Here is a 16,570-nt window from a genome sequence, read left to right as displayed (position 1 = left end):
TAAGAGAAAAGGAAAAAACGGAAACAGTCTTTATAAATAGGGAGGGGTGGAGCGGGTGAAGGAAGAGCAGGAGAATGGGGAAAAAATAAGAACCAAGATAAGATTATGTATAGGTACAAATTCCCTGGGCCGGGGATTTAGCTCAGTGGTGCTGCCGCCTGCCTCACAAGTGCAAGGTCCCGAGGAGTTTGATCCCTGCTATCAAAAAAAAAAGAAATCAAATTCCCAATGATGAGTGTCATCACTGTATACATAAAATGTACACTTAATAAAAAAATTAACCATTCTGAGGCTTAATAAAATAAAAATAATCTCAAAAAATGGTTCTGAGAATCAACTTTAACATATGCCAAAGTGTTCTGTAAATCATAAGTTACATTCAGTTATCAGCTACGATTTGTGCATGCTTAGTCACAAAATGGCATTTGACATGGGGAAGGTCCTCTCGGGCTGCGCCCTTCACTTATGGGATATGCAGCTGACTCTAGGAGTTTGAAAAAAATCAAATGGAAATGATATGCAATGCAGTAATAGAATAAAACCCAACATTGGAAATAAAAATTCACGACATACAGGTCTACTCACACATCAGACACAGCCTAACATAGGGCAAAGGAAAGCAGAACAGTGGCTGGGCCCTGATACATGGGAAAACAGGCAGATGATGCAGGAAATGAGCAGCCCCAGAGAGCCAAGGGGAAGAGGCGGACGCAGTATTCTCAGGATGACACTGGCACACAACTTCCACTCTGACAAAAGTCATGAACTCACAAATTCTAGGAATTCAGCAAAAACTGAAAAGATAGACACAAAGCAAACAAGGAAACAAATGCATACAGGCACATTAGTGTCAAGCTGCTAAAGAAAAAGACAGTGAAAGGTTAAAAATTGGCCAGAAGGAAGGGTCAGCTTATTTTCAGAAGAACAATTTTGTCTGTTCTAAAGGATGGCTGCCAGGTGTGGTGGCACTCATCTGTAATCCCAGCACTCTGGGAGGCCGAGCAGGAGGATCTCAAGTTCAAGCCCAGCCTGGTCGACTTAGCAACACCATGTTTCAAATAAAAAATACAGGGCCAGGGATTTAGCTGTGGTTCTGACGCCTACCTCGCAAGCGCAACATAAGTTCTCGAGTTCGATCCCCGGTACCAAAAAAAAAAACCAACCCCAAAGCTGAGGATGTAACTCAGTGGGAAGGCTGAGGGAATAATGAAGGGAAAAAAATGAAATGGCACTTTTAAAGAGAAAATTACTAGTCTAAAATTTTATACTCACTGAAAACGTACCACAAGAGCTAAAGCAAAAATGAAAATATTTTCAGAAAATGAGTTTTGAAAACATTTTTGCCAATATAATAGAGCAATTCAAGAAAAACCTAAATGATACCAAATAAACTCAGGTAACTTCAAGGAAGAAAAAGAACTAAAGAGAATTATGTATTTGGATAATTTTTTAAAAACTATATAAACAATAACAAAAATATTTTATAAGCTATAAAATGTATGTCAAAGTATGTATCTGTGTTAAGAATACAAAGGTGGAAGAAAGTTAAATGGAATTAAACTTAAGTTTTTGCACAGTTCTATAACTGGTAAAGTGGAATTTAAGTTAAATAAATAAAAAATCAACAATTTAAGTAATAAACACTAGGAAAACATTAAGAGAATACTGAAAGATTACACAATTAACTAGCCAATAGAATGAAAAAGATCTGATGAGGAAAAAAATGCTTTATTTTCAACAGAAGAAAGGAAAAAAACAGTTGACAAAAAGAAAAGGAAAGATTATAGATTTAACTAAAAATATACTGGTAAGTCCATTAAATGTAAAAGAAATGTATCAATTTAAACATTAAGAGTAATAAACTAAACTCGTATTTCTTCATCATAAATTTTAACTATCAGGGTAAAGAAAGGACAAAAGTAAAAGACACTCTATGCAAAGGATCACCACTTATTTATACCCTATAAGAATATGGCCAGAAGGAAAAAAAAAAGAAAAGAAAAATACTAGAAATAAAAAATTTTACTAGAAATAAAAAGGAATATTTCACTAGAATAAAAAGGCTAAAAGTTCAAAAGTTTAAATAACCACGCAGAATATATTTTCCAATTACTCAAGAGCTAAAGTAGGAATTAAAAGAGATAATTGAATATTTGTATGTTTACAAATTAAACAATGCACATGAAAAAAAATTCTCATTTTATACTGAAGTGAAAATATGACACAGCAAAACTTGTGGGAGCCAACCAAAGCAGTAATAAGAAAACTTACAGCTTTAAGTATATAAAATAGAAAAAAAGGGATAAAAGTTAATGATTTAAACTTCTAGCTTGGTAAGGTAGAAAAAGCACAAACTAAAAAGTAAGAAAATAGCAAGAACACAAATGAATAATATAAAAACCAAATACACAAGTGAAAATGAATACAGTAAATCCAAAAGCTAGTTGTTTAGCAAAGTTAATAAAACTGATGAAAGTCTGATTAAGAATGAAAAAAGAGAAAGAACTTGAATTACTGGTACTAGGATTAAGAAAGAAGTCTTGATAGAGATCTTACAATGTAAGATAATAAATGAACATTGTAAAAAACTTTATCTTAGTAAGAGTGATATTTTAAATTAAACTGACACAAAGTACTGATAGAAAAAATTTAAGAAGAATGTACATACACATATATACATATGCATATATATGTATATACACATATATACATACACACATATATATACATATACATACATATATATATACACACACACACACACATGCATACATACAATGAATTTAATCTGGGTTAAAAATCCTCCTCCTAAATTTATTTTTCCAGGCCCAGACGGCCTTACTGATAAATTCTTCCAAACGTTTAAGGAAGAAACATCAATAAACTTTTTGAGTGAAAAATAAAATGAAGGGATATTTCCCATCTGGTTTTATGTGGCTAGTATAACCTTGAAACTAAAACGTGACATGGGCATAATAGGAGTCAAATTCCAAAACAATCTCTCTCATCAACAGACATAAAAGCCCTGAACAAAAACAGCAAACTGAATCCAATATGTAAAAAATACAACATATCATTCCAAGAATGGAAAGTTGGCACTACATTTCAAAAATCAATCAGGATAATTCATATTGATAAGGAAAAAATCATGTGATCGGCTCAAATGATGCAGAAAAAGCATCTGATAACATTCCCCATCCTTTCATGATAAACTTAAGAATAGGAAGGCGCTTTCTAAGCCTGGGAAGGGTTGTCTACAAAAAACAAAACAAAAAAATCCCTAGAGAAAACATTTTACTAAATGGTAAAACAATGATACTGTATGTGCTAGCCAACTCATTCAAGAAGATATAAAAATTGGAAAGTATGATGTCAAAAGGTCATCATTAATAAATAATACTTCTGTATAGAGAAAAAGAACATTGCTTGTTTGTTTGGGGACAAAACTCAGGACCTTAAACTTGTAAGGCAGGTGCCGGAACCACTGAGCTAAATCCCCAGAAGGAAAAGAACAAATATATGAATTAGTAGTGTCTCCTGAAACAAGGTCGCCAAAAATTAATAGATTAGCTAACAGTTACTGAATTTCTATATGCTAGCAAAATAGTTATAAAATTAAAATTTAAATTATACTATACAACAACACCATAAACATCAAATACTTTAGAAAATAATCTAAGTAAGTGTGGAAGACCTTTACAGTGCTAAGAGAAAACAAAGGAGACTCTAAAAAAGGAAAGCTATACCATGTTTATGGACTGGACTTTAGTGTTCTCAGTCCTTACTCAAATGAGCTAGAGTCAATATTATTATATAAATTCCAGTAGGTTAATTTGTTTCAGTAGAAATTCTACAAAACATTGATTATAAAATGAATGCAAAAGGCCCAAAATATAAACATTAAGAACAAAGTTGATGGACTGAGCTCAGATATCAAGATTCATAACTGACTGACATAATCCAGAAAACATTGTACTGGGGGAAATCTAGGCAAAGACCAACGGAAGAGAATAGAGAACCCAGTAACAAACCCAGACACTGATGGCCATCAGATGCGCACCAACGCTCTAGGACAAGTCAGTGGGAAAAGGGTGGTCTTTTCAAGGAATGGTGCTGGGTAAACCAGATATGAATATTAAAACAACAACAAAAGAAACAGCCATCTTGGCCCACGCCCTCACCATATATAAAATTAACCTGAGGAATGGAGCTGTAGTTCAGCAGCAGACCATTTGCTTAGCCTGGGCTTGATCCCCAGCAACAGTATGTATGTGTGTATGTATGTATGTATGTATGTATGTATGCATCTATCTTTGGGATGGATTAAATATAAATATGAAAGGTAAGGCAATAAATCTTAGAAAATACAGAGATTATTTTCATTACCTGGAGGTAAGACTACTATTTCTTTTTGTTTCCTTGTTTATTTGTGTGTATATGGTCCTACAGATGGAAGCCAGGGCTATTCTACCACTGAGCCACATTCCCAGCCTTTTATATTATGAGACAGGGTCTTGCTAAGTTGTGTAGGCAAACCTGGAACTTCTGATCCTCCTGTTACAACCTCCCCACTAGCTGGGATTACAAGTGTGTGCCACCATGCCTCTCGGGCTACTATTTCTTAAACTGTGATTCTCAAAAAGCACGACCTCTAACAATAGGATTGTTGATTTGGATTACATTCAAATTAATCATATTTTATATCAGATACTATTTTAAAAAGTAAGAGGTCAATCCACAGACTGGAAAAAGATAACTAGATAGATACACATCTGACAAAGGCACATCCTGAATCTACACGAGGCCAACAAATCACGGGAACAAAACAAAACCTCAAGAAACTTTCACAAAAAGGAAAAGGTTGCCCGAAGTGTTAACAGATACCTGTAAAAGAGGACTCATCAGCTCGCATTCAGACGCTCAGAGGCTGGCCAGTCCCACAGTGGCGTCCATGTGCTCCGGAGCCGGAGACACAGGAGCTGCTCACCCAGGCTGCAGCCTGGCCCAGGCCCAGGGCCGGGTGCTCCCCAGAGTAGCTGCTGTGAGAATCAGGGCTCTGATGTCCTCGGGGTTGGCAGTGGAAACACCACAGCCCCCCATGCAGAGGCTTCCTTTTCCTGCTCCTGCTGGACAGCGCACCCCCACTCAGGGCAGCCCTCTGCCCTCACCTTCCTGCTGCACACACCAGTGGTGTCTGGAAACAACCCTCTGACACACCTGACCCGGCCTCTTGATCCAGTCAAGCCAACAACTGAGACTCACTGTCAGTCAGTAAGAACACGAAACACTTCTCATTGCCTGTCATCAAATGACTGCCAATCAATACAACCACAAAGTGATACTACCACAAAGCCACCACTGTGGCTACAAATGAAAAGGCAGCACTAAGAACTAAGAAAGGTGTGGAGTAGCCATCACTCTCTTTCATGCTGGTGAAAAGGCAATTTATACATCACTCTGGAAGCCTCGTATGCCCAGAGCCGGGCCTGTCAGAACTGGATCGTCAGGCTGTCCTACCATTGCAGCCACGTGTGCTGTAAGGAAGCAGGGTGCAACTGGGTCAGAGAAGCCCCTGGGGTGGGTGCCTCTGGAGGACGTATTTCTTACTTGGGCTCTTCCCTGTCTGCTTCTGACTGTCATGAGGTGAGCAGTCATGTCCCTCTGCCATGGATTAAAACTTTTCAAACTGTAAGCCAAACTAAATCCTTCCTCTTTTTACTTGCAGGTGCTGGGTATTTTGTCCTAGCAACAGCAAAGGTGACTAATACACTATTCCCAGACGCATATTCCACAGAATAAGATGTTTATGTTTGTATCAGTCATGTTCTCATGGCTGGGAGATACACCCAACATCTGCAACTTAAAAGAGGGGAGGGTTATCTTGGCTCATGGTTTTGGTAGATTCAGTTCATGACTGGCTGGCTCCAAGCCAGAGACGGCATGGTAGAGGGTCACGGCAGAAGAGAGCTGCTCAACGCATGGCAACTAGGAAGCAGAGAGAGGAGGGAGGAGCCAGGAACAAGAGCGCACCCTTCCAGGCCACACTTCGAATGGCCTGCCCCTTCTGTGAGCACACGAGACTTGGGGGACACCGTGCATGTATACCATAACATTGTTCCCTAAGACCCGTGCACACACAGTAAAAGTAGCTTTATTGATAATATCTGCAAAATATGAACAGCCTAAATGTCAAGCATAAGGAAAATGAGTGAGTTGTGGTATATTCACATACTGGTGTAATGCATAGCAATAAAAAGGACAAACACGAAAGAGTAGATAGTATATAATTCCACTTATATTCTTAATTTTCATGGAAGCCAAATACAAACTAAACTAAGACAGAGGTTAAATTAGTGGTTTATCTCTGGGGATACTAGAACCCTAGCAGTGGTTACACATGTACATACATTTGTTTACACACATGACATGGTAGGGGTGTATATGTGTATACAAGTACATATCATGCCTCAAGTTTTTTTAAAGGGGAAAAGAGAAAAAGGATCAAACAAAAGTAGAGTAACTGCCTTGAGAGAAGCTGAAACACTTTCCCAAGTGTAAAAAGGAAGAAAATAAAGAGTTCAGTTACTGGTAGTTTTTTTAGTTCGATGGCAGGAGGGAGCTCTTGCCTTATGTTTTTCTCAAGCTCTTAAGTTGAAGCTGTGGTGAAATTGGGAATCCCTGGCACAAAGCAATCTAGTAAACAGAATTCATTACTGATGTGTTAGTATTCTATTGCTGCCGTAACAACCACAAACTCAGTGGCTTAAGACAACACAGATGTAGACTCTCCCAGTCTGCAGGCCGGAAGTCTGATATGGAGTCCTGGGCTAACCTGTAGGCGTTGGGCAGGCTCCAGTCCTTCTGGAGGCAGTGGGCAAGGTCCACTTTCTTGCTTTGGCCAGCTCCTAGAAGCCACCAATGTTGCGTGGCTCATGGGCGCTTTCCTTCTACTTGCATGCCCCGTGTGGCTCCAGCTACTATTCCACATTCACACCTCCGACTCTGTCTCTCAGGCCTCCTCCCGTCACTTTAAGGAGCTGTGAGTACAGTGAGCTCACTGAGATGGTCTATGATCGTCTATGGCCCCTAAGTGAATCCCACCTGCAAAGTCCCTTTTATGGTACTCGCCGGCTGGTGGGTTGCCCACACTGACATCCCTGGAGGGCCGCTGCTCTGCCCTGCACATGAGGACAGTGACACAGGAAAGCAGGGGTCCTCAGAGCGGCCTCAAGGCAGTATGCCAGACAAATTCTCAGGCCAAATCCAAGACTTACAGAATCAGAAATCTGGGGCCAGGAATGAATAATGCATACCTTAGTCCTGGAAACTAGCAAGGCTAGGGCAAGAGGAGCCTTCTGAGTCCACCAGTTCGAGACCAGCCTGGGCAACCTTGTCAGACCCCCATCGCAGTTTAAAAAAAAAAAAAGGGAAAAGAAAAGAAAGGAAAGGAAAAAGAATCTTTGAAACCAGAAAGGACCGTTGAGAGTGCTCTCAGAAATCTGTGTGCGCAAGGCTCCCGATGACTGAGCACAGCAGCATCGGAGAGCCAGGGCCGCAGCCCTGGGTGCTCACAGGCCACCTCCACATGCCGGTCTGTTCACCCCGGCAGTAAACACCAGCTGCCACGGAACCTGCCATGCATGCTGCAGAAAAGTTGGGAAGCATGGGCAAAAAGATTTCTATTCCACCCAGGATACGGAATGCATCACCTTTTATTCCCCATTACATTCACATCTTTAACAAACGGAATCATTAATACAATTCTTTTAAAGGTAACCTACATACTTTATCAAATAACTAAAAGGAAAGCTAGGGAAAAAGTGAAAATGTTTAAAATTGTGACTGTCACTTAATATAATAAAGGAAGTGTAAAATGATACTTTTAACAGGCTCTGTTTAAAATACAGTAAAACTCAATACAATGCTGGCATGGGGAACATTTCAATAATGCTTCACATTATAGACAGATGCTAAAGTAATGTTAGAAAACATGAAGGGTGCAGCTAATAATGGTTTCTTTCAGTAAACATAAAAATTTTCAAATATGAACCAAAATAACAGCAACAATAATAGTGAACACATGGCCACTCTTACTTAGTGTAAGGCATAGTTCCGACTGCTTTACAGACACTAACTCATCCAACCTTGGCACCAATTCTAGGAGAACGTGGGAATCTCATTTTACAAAGAAAGAAACTCAGAGGCAGAGAGGATAACAGAACCATCTGAAATCACAGACCAAAGAAGGTGGAGCCAGAATTCAAAATGGGGGGCTCCAGCTCTAAATCCTATTGCAGTGCAACACCACTTCTCAGTTTAAGTAAAATAAAGTTTTGAAAACTATCCAATAGGCATCTAGGAATAAACATGGGAAGAAGGCTGGACTGATGTTAAAGCCAAGCACAAAGACTGAGCAAAGTAAGAAGCTAAGAAGCAATTACAAATTCTCTATCCCTGAAGATTCTGGACATAGGCATTCAATTCTAAGGCCCAGTATTATCATAATTTCTTCTCCACTAGTGAGGATGGAACTCAGGGCCTAGCATGCCTCTGAGATCCTAATTTAGATCTAGCCACTGAAGTAGCTTCAGAGTGACTGTAGACTATCAAAAGCCACAAACAAAATGTCCACCAGGTTCCTGTGAAGAGGAGGGATTTTGTTTCAGAAATAGGCAAAAATATGTGATGTGTCAAATGTTTATCACGGCCACGGTTTGCAGTCACTTATCCATTCTAGAGTATGAGCAACTAATCAGAGAAGTCATTAATTTACATTTTTTGCAGACAGAGGGACATATTAGCATTTAAAGAGGCGTTCGCATTAAGGAAAGATAAGCAGAAGCAAGTAGATGGGGAAACAAAACAAATCTAACATCAAAATTTGTTAATTGACCTTCACTTGGAAAAAATAGTAGACTTCAACATTTCTGAGGCTTGTGTGACTTTCAGACCCAAGAACACTGACACAGAGCACAGAACGGAAAGACCCATGTCCGCTTCAGACCCTAGCGGAGGTGGCTGTCACGAGAGGACAACAGGGGCGCATTAAGACACAGGGGCTGCGGGTGCCCGGCTCACCAGCGACACCTCCACGCCACACAGCAGCTGCCAGGTCTCCTCCCCTTGGGGCTGCTGCTGACAGCTCAGCCTGCACACGGTAGGTCTACCGGAAGACCTGACAGGGCTCTTATTTTCCAGAACTGCAAATTCGAGATGCTTTGGGCACAATCTAAGGCTTTGCTAAAACCTTTTTGTTTCCTTCCTAGAGGAAACAAATGCCTTTACCAAGTGGTTTAGAACAGTGACTACTGCTTTAGCTCTGACTGAAGCATCCAAATGACTGGAAACCAACACCAAGATTCAAAATCCAAATCCTCAAGCTCCTGTCATGAAGCTAATGAGTGGACTCTCGGGACAAGCCACAGGGTTGGCCCTTCACTCTCCCAGGGTGGAGTCCCAGTAAAAGGCTTTGCACTGCCATCTGACACCACAGAGACATGCTTGTATTTTCAGAAATTGGAAAAAATTTAACCATTCATTATTTTTAAACTGAATAGGGTAGTTCTATAAATTTTCGTTATCAATTGAACTTTATGCTAAATATGACCACGTATCTCAATCCAATGTTATTTTCCTAAGTTCATTTTTATATATCTCCAAAATCAAAACTGTTTATAATGCATAAGCAGCTGAGATTTTTAATCAGATCAACCACCAGCTTTGAAACAATAAAATACTGTACCCAAACCAAGGGCATCCACCTTCAACGGCTCTGTGATCCGTGTGCATGAGAGGAACAGCAGCGGGGCAGGCAACAGCGACAGTGCCAATGGAGGAGCGGCACTGAGTGGCCCTGGCCCGCTGTCCCTGCGGCCAGCTGCACGACACGCAGGGTCCGAGAGGGTCTCAGTCTGTGTCACCAGGAGAGGAGAACGAAGTCATCATTCCTTAAACAATCAAGAATTCCCAAGATCCCCATTCTTCTCTTGATTACACCTGCCTTACTCCTTTTGAAGAATCTCTTCTCATCTCTTACCTTGTATCCCATTCTATCTCCCAACATACAACTGTCCTTGACGTTTTGAGTTTCCTGTGCCACAAATTAAATTAGTATCTAGCTTTTCAAGATGAGCCAGTTTCTTTAAGCCATCAAGAAGGTATGAACTTCAAATAATCTGTATCTAAGAAAAGAATGTCAGTGAAAAGATCTTCCATGTTTACAGTGAACTGAACTAAGATGAGTTTATGTGGGACTTTCCAAGGAAGTAACTATGTCTAGTCAAGTGAGAACGATGCCCAAGAGAGGAGAAAAACACACTAACTCTCAGGAGCCACTCAGTAAACAGGTGAAAAGCAGCATCAAAGCAAATACTGATCACGTTTCCTTTTTGTTCTGTTTTGTTTTTTGGGGGACAGGGTTTCACTATGTAGCCCAGGCTGGCCCTGAACTCGCAATATTCTCCCGCCTCAACCTCTGAAGTGCTGGGGTTACAGGTATGAGCCACTATGCCCAGCTATTGACCACATTTAATAAAACCTTCCAGTCAAAATGTGGTTTGAAAAGAAAGGTACATTAAGAAGATAATTGTATGATGTTATTAAGGACCACAGAAAGTTATACTGTTAAAATAAACCACCTGGCTAATAATATGACATTACATATAAGCCAAACATTTGATAATTAAAATACAAGAAAAAAAATTCAGTTCATTTAGTTCATGGATAGCTCTTTTCAGGCTACAGTAAAATTTTTAAATAAATAATTTTCCAAACAGTAGAAATATAAACAAAAGGCTACAGAAGTTGTTTACAAATTAACATAATGCAGGTCAGTAGGAATACTGTTAAGCTTTCTCATCTATTCATTTAAAATGTAACAAAAATGAAGAAATATATTTTGGACACAATAGATGAGAACCAGTTAAACTAAATCCATTAAGAACAGCAAGTTTGCAAGGAAGATTTAATGAAAGAATTTTATATACACTATCTCCTGCTTGCTGACTTTTCCAATAAAGATTTTAAATGGAGAATAAAAGATACTACATGGAAAAGGAGGCTACATGTACATTATTAGCCATGTGTAAAATACATAATATTTTATTGTTATAATTTCATCAAAATTTCACGTACCTATATTTAGTTGAAATTCTAAAGTTTAAAAACATTTACCCACTTAGGTCTTATCATATATTTAAAATATCAAGCTACTACATCAAAAACATGGTAAGATAAAAATCCAGTTCTATGAATAAATGCTTCTAAATTAAGTGCTCTAGGATCATAACACTGACAACCCTAATTATCTTTTCTAGTCTTGGCAGTTATGTTGCACACTGTTTGGGCGACTGATGGGATAATTGGACTTCATTTTCTCTCACTCTATTCTGGATTGTGTAAGAGAAGAATACTAAAATAATTAACACCTCTAAACAAAGTAGTTGATAAAGTTTTTGGTTGAAATGAAATGCTAAAAGTATGAACTAATGCAAAGATTCTAGAGCAAATAAGTAACCTCCATGGGCTAAAGAAAAACGTGATGAAGAATCACTGAAGTCATCGGTATGAACTACCAGAACTTTTATATACAGAGCATGTATTTTCAGAACGCTTTGTCCGAACTCTTACCTTCACTGCCAAAATATGTGTCTATGTATCTTACAATACTAAGTGTTTTATTTACTAAAAATACTTCATTAGTAGTAATGAAAGCAGTCCAAAACTGGAAAATTATCTGACAAAACAAATTATTTCAATTTCTGTCTTACACCTGTCGACATTATGCTGACTTTAATAATGGCCTTATATCCAAAAGAAAATAATAGTATTTAAATTTGGAATCTAAAATATGAAACTGAAACTGTAGCAATTACTTTGCTGCTAACTAAAAAAGGTATAAAAGACACAATTAGTAAGCTTTCCTATATGGACAGTTTAACAAATTCTGAACTGTATCTAGTTTATAGTTTGTGCCTCATATAACTTATACGTCACAAAGCTTAAAGTAAGGCTGCCCATTATAAACAATGAATAAAAAGTATATTCTTTGCCTGGATCACCTGATTTTTTTGTTGTTGTTTATAGAATTAATCACAGTTAGCAGGGTAGAAATTGCTTTGAGCTTCATGAATGACATCCAAGAGATGGGAAAGGATTAGTTCTCAGTTGCTGCCAGTTATAGCGCCAGGTGGCTTCTTCTGCAGTGAAGGTGTTACCGATAATCCCATTACACTGGTACTAAATCTTGCAGACATCAAAATTATCACCAAGGTTCCTTTTCATCCCATCCTTTCCAAATGACTGGAAGTCGCTTCACCTGAAAGAAGTCAAATCCACATGCAGCTGCTGTTTTAGCAGGCAGCAAACTCCCTGAGAATGCCAGCCATGATTCAATTTTGCTGCGCTGGTGGCCCCCTATTCCCTGTCCAATAATACATCTGTTAAAAAATCCTACAGCTACAAATCAAGTTTAATCCTACCAGGGACCTCATGTTGGTCTTGTCTTCCAAAAAGGCAGCAGGTTCTGCTGTCTATCTCTGCCAGTGTCTGGGGAATACCCTTTAAATCCCAGCCCTACTTAGAAGAATAAGCTAAGGATCACAAAACATGACCTCAAAAACCCTGATATGACTATATTCTGACCCAGAGGCATTCATTCTAGGTGAAGATTAGAACTTTGCATAATAAGATTACACAGCAAGTGAATGATATCAAGGGACTATCCATATGCAGCCGCCTGGTTTTGTATAGACAGCTTGCGCTGTGCAATATGCAGTGCAGACGAAAAAGAGCTTGGTCTTTCTAGCTGAAATAAAACAGATTCACATAAATTAGTTGGCCATTTCCAGATTCCTAAATCCCCTATTACATCTTTTATTGACAGCTCCTGTGAGGATAGCACAAATGTTATTCCTTTTTATTCTGTGCTTCTATAACAATCATGCTCTGTAATTGGAATGTACATAGATTATGTCTAGAAATTAACATCTTGTTTGCTGTAATCTTGGATTACAATTGACTGTGTACATAATAAAATTAGGAAATCAATGGACAGATTTATCATCTCCAAGAAACTAGAGGTATTATTTAAAGAGTAGTTTAACATTTTGTGCCAACACTTGAAATGCGGACGCCACAGAGAGCAGTCAATAAACATTTAAGTGAATCAAAGAATATAATAGGCATTTGAAAATACCTACATAAACATGATGTGATGTAAACAGTAGGTCACATCCCTCAAAATTTAGAAAACGTGAAGAAGAGAGCTCATGAATATATGTAAGGTTTTCTGTAAACCATTCTCCAGCAAGGAGGTCAATGACACAGGACAAGTTTTACACTTTTTTTATAAAGTAGGTAAACCTGCAGTCTTTAATCCAAATCCCCTTAATCATTTTAAAACCATATTTTAGAATACTGGAATCAATTTAGACAATTATAATTAAAGCTTTTATAATTCTTAGCTATGCTTTTAAAATACCAGTGAACTCATCATATTTATATACAGGAAATTTTAATGCAAAGAATCTTAAGAGATATTTAGAAAACAGTATTTGATGATCACCATTTCCCCCTCCAAGTAGTTTAAAACAGCCCTTAAGCAAACTAGATATACATACATATATATATGTGTGTATATATATGATTCATATTCATTCACACAAAACCTGTCCAGGAAAAGTCTTAAGTGTGTCAAGAAGAAACATCCTCAGTTAATATAAAAAAAACCCCAAAGTATTAAAGGCTTGCTGTGGGATTCTTATAAAACTACGCCCCTCAGGCTACTTGAAATACGGCTTATTTGACAAGTTTGATTTGCCCACAATTTCTGAGGTACATTCTACTTCCACGGCATTTTCTCCTTGTCTTTACCATATCTGTAAGTGAATCTGTACAATGTCTGATAGGTACTCAGTAATCAGAGACATAATTCTGATTTTGTGTATAAAACAGACAGATACACATCAAGATATCAGTGGCAGAGGTATCAAAAACATGGTATTTAATTGCAACTACACAGCACATACTATTTTGCTTACCTTAGGGCAGTGATGGTGAACCTTTCAGAGCTTTCAGTGATAAACAGCCTGTGCGGCATGCCTGCCATAGATTCACCACCAACTGGCTTAGGGTATTACTAGAAAAAATAGTGAATGCCAAGAAAAGCTCATAAATTTTCATGACATTCTGTTACAATTGTGAAATACTTCAGAACTACGCTGCCCAGTGAGGTGGTCACTGGCCCGTGTGGTTCCTAAGGACCTGAAGGGTGACTAGTTCAAACTGAGGTTTACTGTAAGATTCAAATACACATCACACTTTGAAGACAATACAAAAACAAAGAAAGAAAAATATTTTGTTAATTTTTATACTGACTACGTGTTGAAAAGAGACTTTTGGATGGAGTTGGTTAAATCATATATATGTGTGACTTACATCATACTTCTACAGGAGAGCACAGTGTTAGTGGTCATACATTGTCAATAAGATGTTCCTCTGCTAAACAGAATGCACAACTAATAAAAGCACTGAAGCTGCAGGTCATGATGGAAGAACACACATCCCAGTGTTTCAGCAAATAAACTTAGCAGAGCAAGTACGAGATTCTGTCACTTTACCCCCTACTTCATGTTTTTGCCTTAAGGGTACTGGTGGGAGGAAAGACCTCACAGATGGCTATTGCATACCTAAAAGGAATAATGTGACTAATTTCAACATGCTTTAGTCCAGGTTTTTGAATAAATTTCCTCTTGTGCACCTTCACAGACGGCTGGTGAAGCCTGTGTATGACCCCTAAGTTTTAAATATATTTAAGTAATAACTATAAAGATTTTAAGCATTTACCATATTTCAAAATGTTAGCAAAACCAAAGGGATCAATTTTAGAAACTATTAGTAAGCTTTTCCATAATATTTTTTTGTCATATCCATCAATGGAATTTTTAAAAGACCCTTTACTAAAAAGTGCTTTATAGAAATAAGGAAAACTAAAAATAATTAAAATATATAACTAATTTAATCCAAATCTTTTTACACATTGAAATATGATTTCAGTATAAACGAAAGTACTTATAGTACTAATGGATTTAAAAGTGGCTTTTCATAATTATATTTATCTACGATAAGACTACAGATGATTTTGAATATCAAGAAACAAGATGGACAAAATTTAAATCGATTCTTTCTTACCCAGTAATGTTACTTTTTTCTAGCCTTTTAGTATTGTTTATTCCCTTTCAGGTTACAAGTACCACACATTGACATATATACAAAAGGCAAACAAAATAATAACAATAACCCCCCTCAAAAAAAACTTTCTAGCCATCAATAGAAGAGTGCAATGATATTCAATCTAAGTTAATCTCCAGACATCTAAATTCATGAATAAAAATTCATCAGTTTTAAATACACTGAGCCTATTAAGCAAGAACAAAAGCATATGCACAAAAGAGCTTTTAATATATTTCAAAGCCCACAAGAGCCATGGTCTCATTAAAATTATAAATTACACAAACATGGAATGAAGATTCCAACTGCAGTGCAGCTAAGCAGATTACAGCAAAGCCCGCGTTCCATATGATAACACACCGCGGCCTCCCAGATGGGGGCTTGGAACAAAAAGGCCATCTCCGCAGCGAGGGAAAACCTCCTTGTGATCTCTGGTTTCTGTTCAGCAGATGACAGCCAAATAATATGTTGATTATTCTGTTTGTGCTGCTAAGCTTGTAAGATGGAATAAAAGCGATATGATCTATTGTGAACCCAATGCTAATGTGTTGCTCCACTCATAAATAATATACTGGATTTATTTTGAAACTATCTTTTATCTGAATCTCAGTTTTTAAATGGATGAATTAAAATAAAAGCCAGGATAAAAATAATAGTTAATTTGATGCTTTAAACTAAAAAATGTAGTTGACAAGTGAAAAATTTATCTAAATGCTTAGTGAGAAGTCAAGTATAATCACCTTTTTTAATTTCAGCACTATGATCAGAGGCAAAATACATTTTACAATAGGCAATTACTCTCATTACAAAATATAAATATAAAATTAAGTAATACAATCATCATGAAGTTAATAATATACATTATTGACAAGACAAAAACTAAATCAGGTTATTCAAGAACACATTTCTATAATATAATAATATATAATCAGAACATACAATGAAAATATTTCTGAACAATAAAAAGTATAGATGACTATAAATGTTCAAACCTGCACACAAGATCAAAAGAAATCCTACTGAAATTAAAAAGTTTATGAAAATATTTAAAATATAATAGCCTGGATTCTATATTGCTTTGGTGACAAAATGTTAAAACAATTTCCCTTCAGTTAAATGACTGTATATTTAATATCCTAAGCTTTAATAGACTAAACAATATTGAAATGAAGTAATTACAATTCTGTCTGAGAATACTTTATAAAAATTTTATATCACAAATAAAAGTATTTATGAATATTAGTATTATTATCAACACTAAAAACCATACATTTACTTTTCTCTGAGTGATCTGGCACATTCTCCTAGCACAGTGCACTGAACATGCCAGGAGGTACACTGC

At 37.4% G+C, this 16,570-nt stretch overlaps 1 protein-coding gene across 21 annotated transcripts in view; it reads right to left on the bottom strand.

The window, feature by feature from the left end:
• Window positions 1-16,570, bottom strand: part of Immp1l (inner mitochondrial membrane peptidase subunit 1) — a 58,357-nt gene that overhangs the window by 19,936 nt on the left and 21,851 nt on the right. For 5 of the 21 annotated variants that reach the window (XM_021263968.2, XM_087211217.1, XM_004851595.4 and 2 more), the window contains exons 3-4: window positions 12,060-12,316; window positions 9,743-9,911 (exon numbers count right to left, since the gene is read on the bottom strand). The exons of 12 other annotated variants lie outside the window; for them this stretch is intronic. The gene's annotated coding sequence lies outside the window, so the exon portion shown is untranslated. Of the gene's footprint in view, window positions 1-9,742; window positions 9,912-12,059; window positions 12,317-14,039; window positions 14,138-16,570 lie in introns of all 21 variants that reach the window. 4 more of the 21 variants (XM_021263970.2, XM_087211218.1, XM_021263966.2 and 1 more) reach the window with 2 other exon arrangements.

This window comes from Heterocephalus glaber, unplaced genomic scaffold (assembly GCF_053883595.1).
Source record: "Heterocephalus glaber isolate CG9 unplaced genomic scaffold, H.glaber_assembly_v1.0 deba00001428, whole genome shotgun sequence".
NCBI lineage: Eukaryota > Metazoa > Chordata > Mammalia > Rodentia > Bathyergidae > Heterocephalus > Heterocephalus glaber.
Note: the sequence above shows the minus strand (reverse complement) of the source record. Positions and strands in the feature narration are given on the sequence as shown.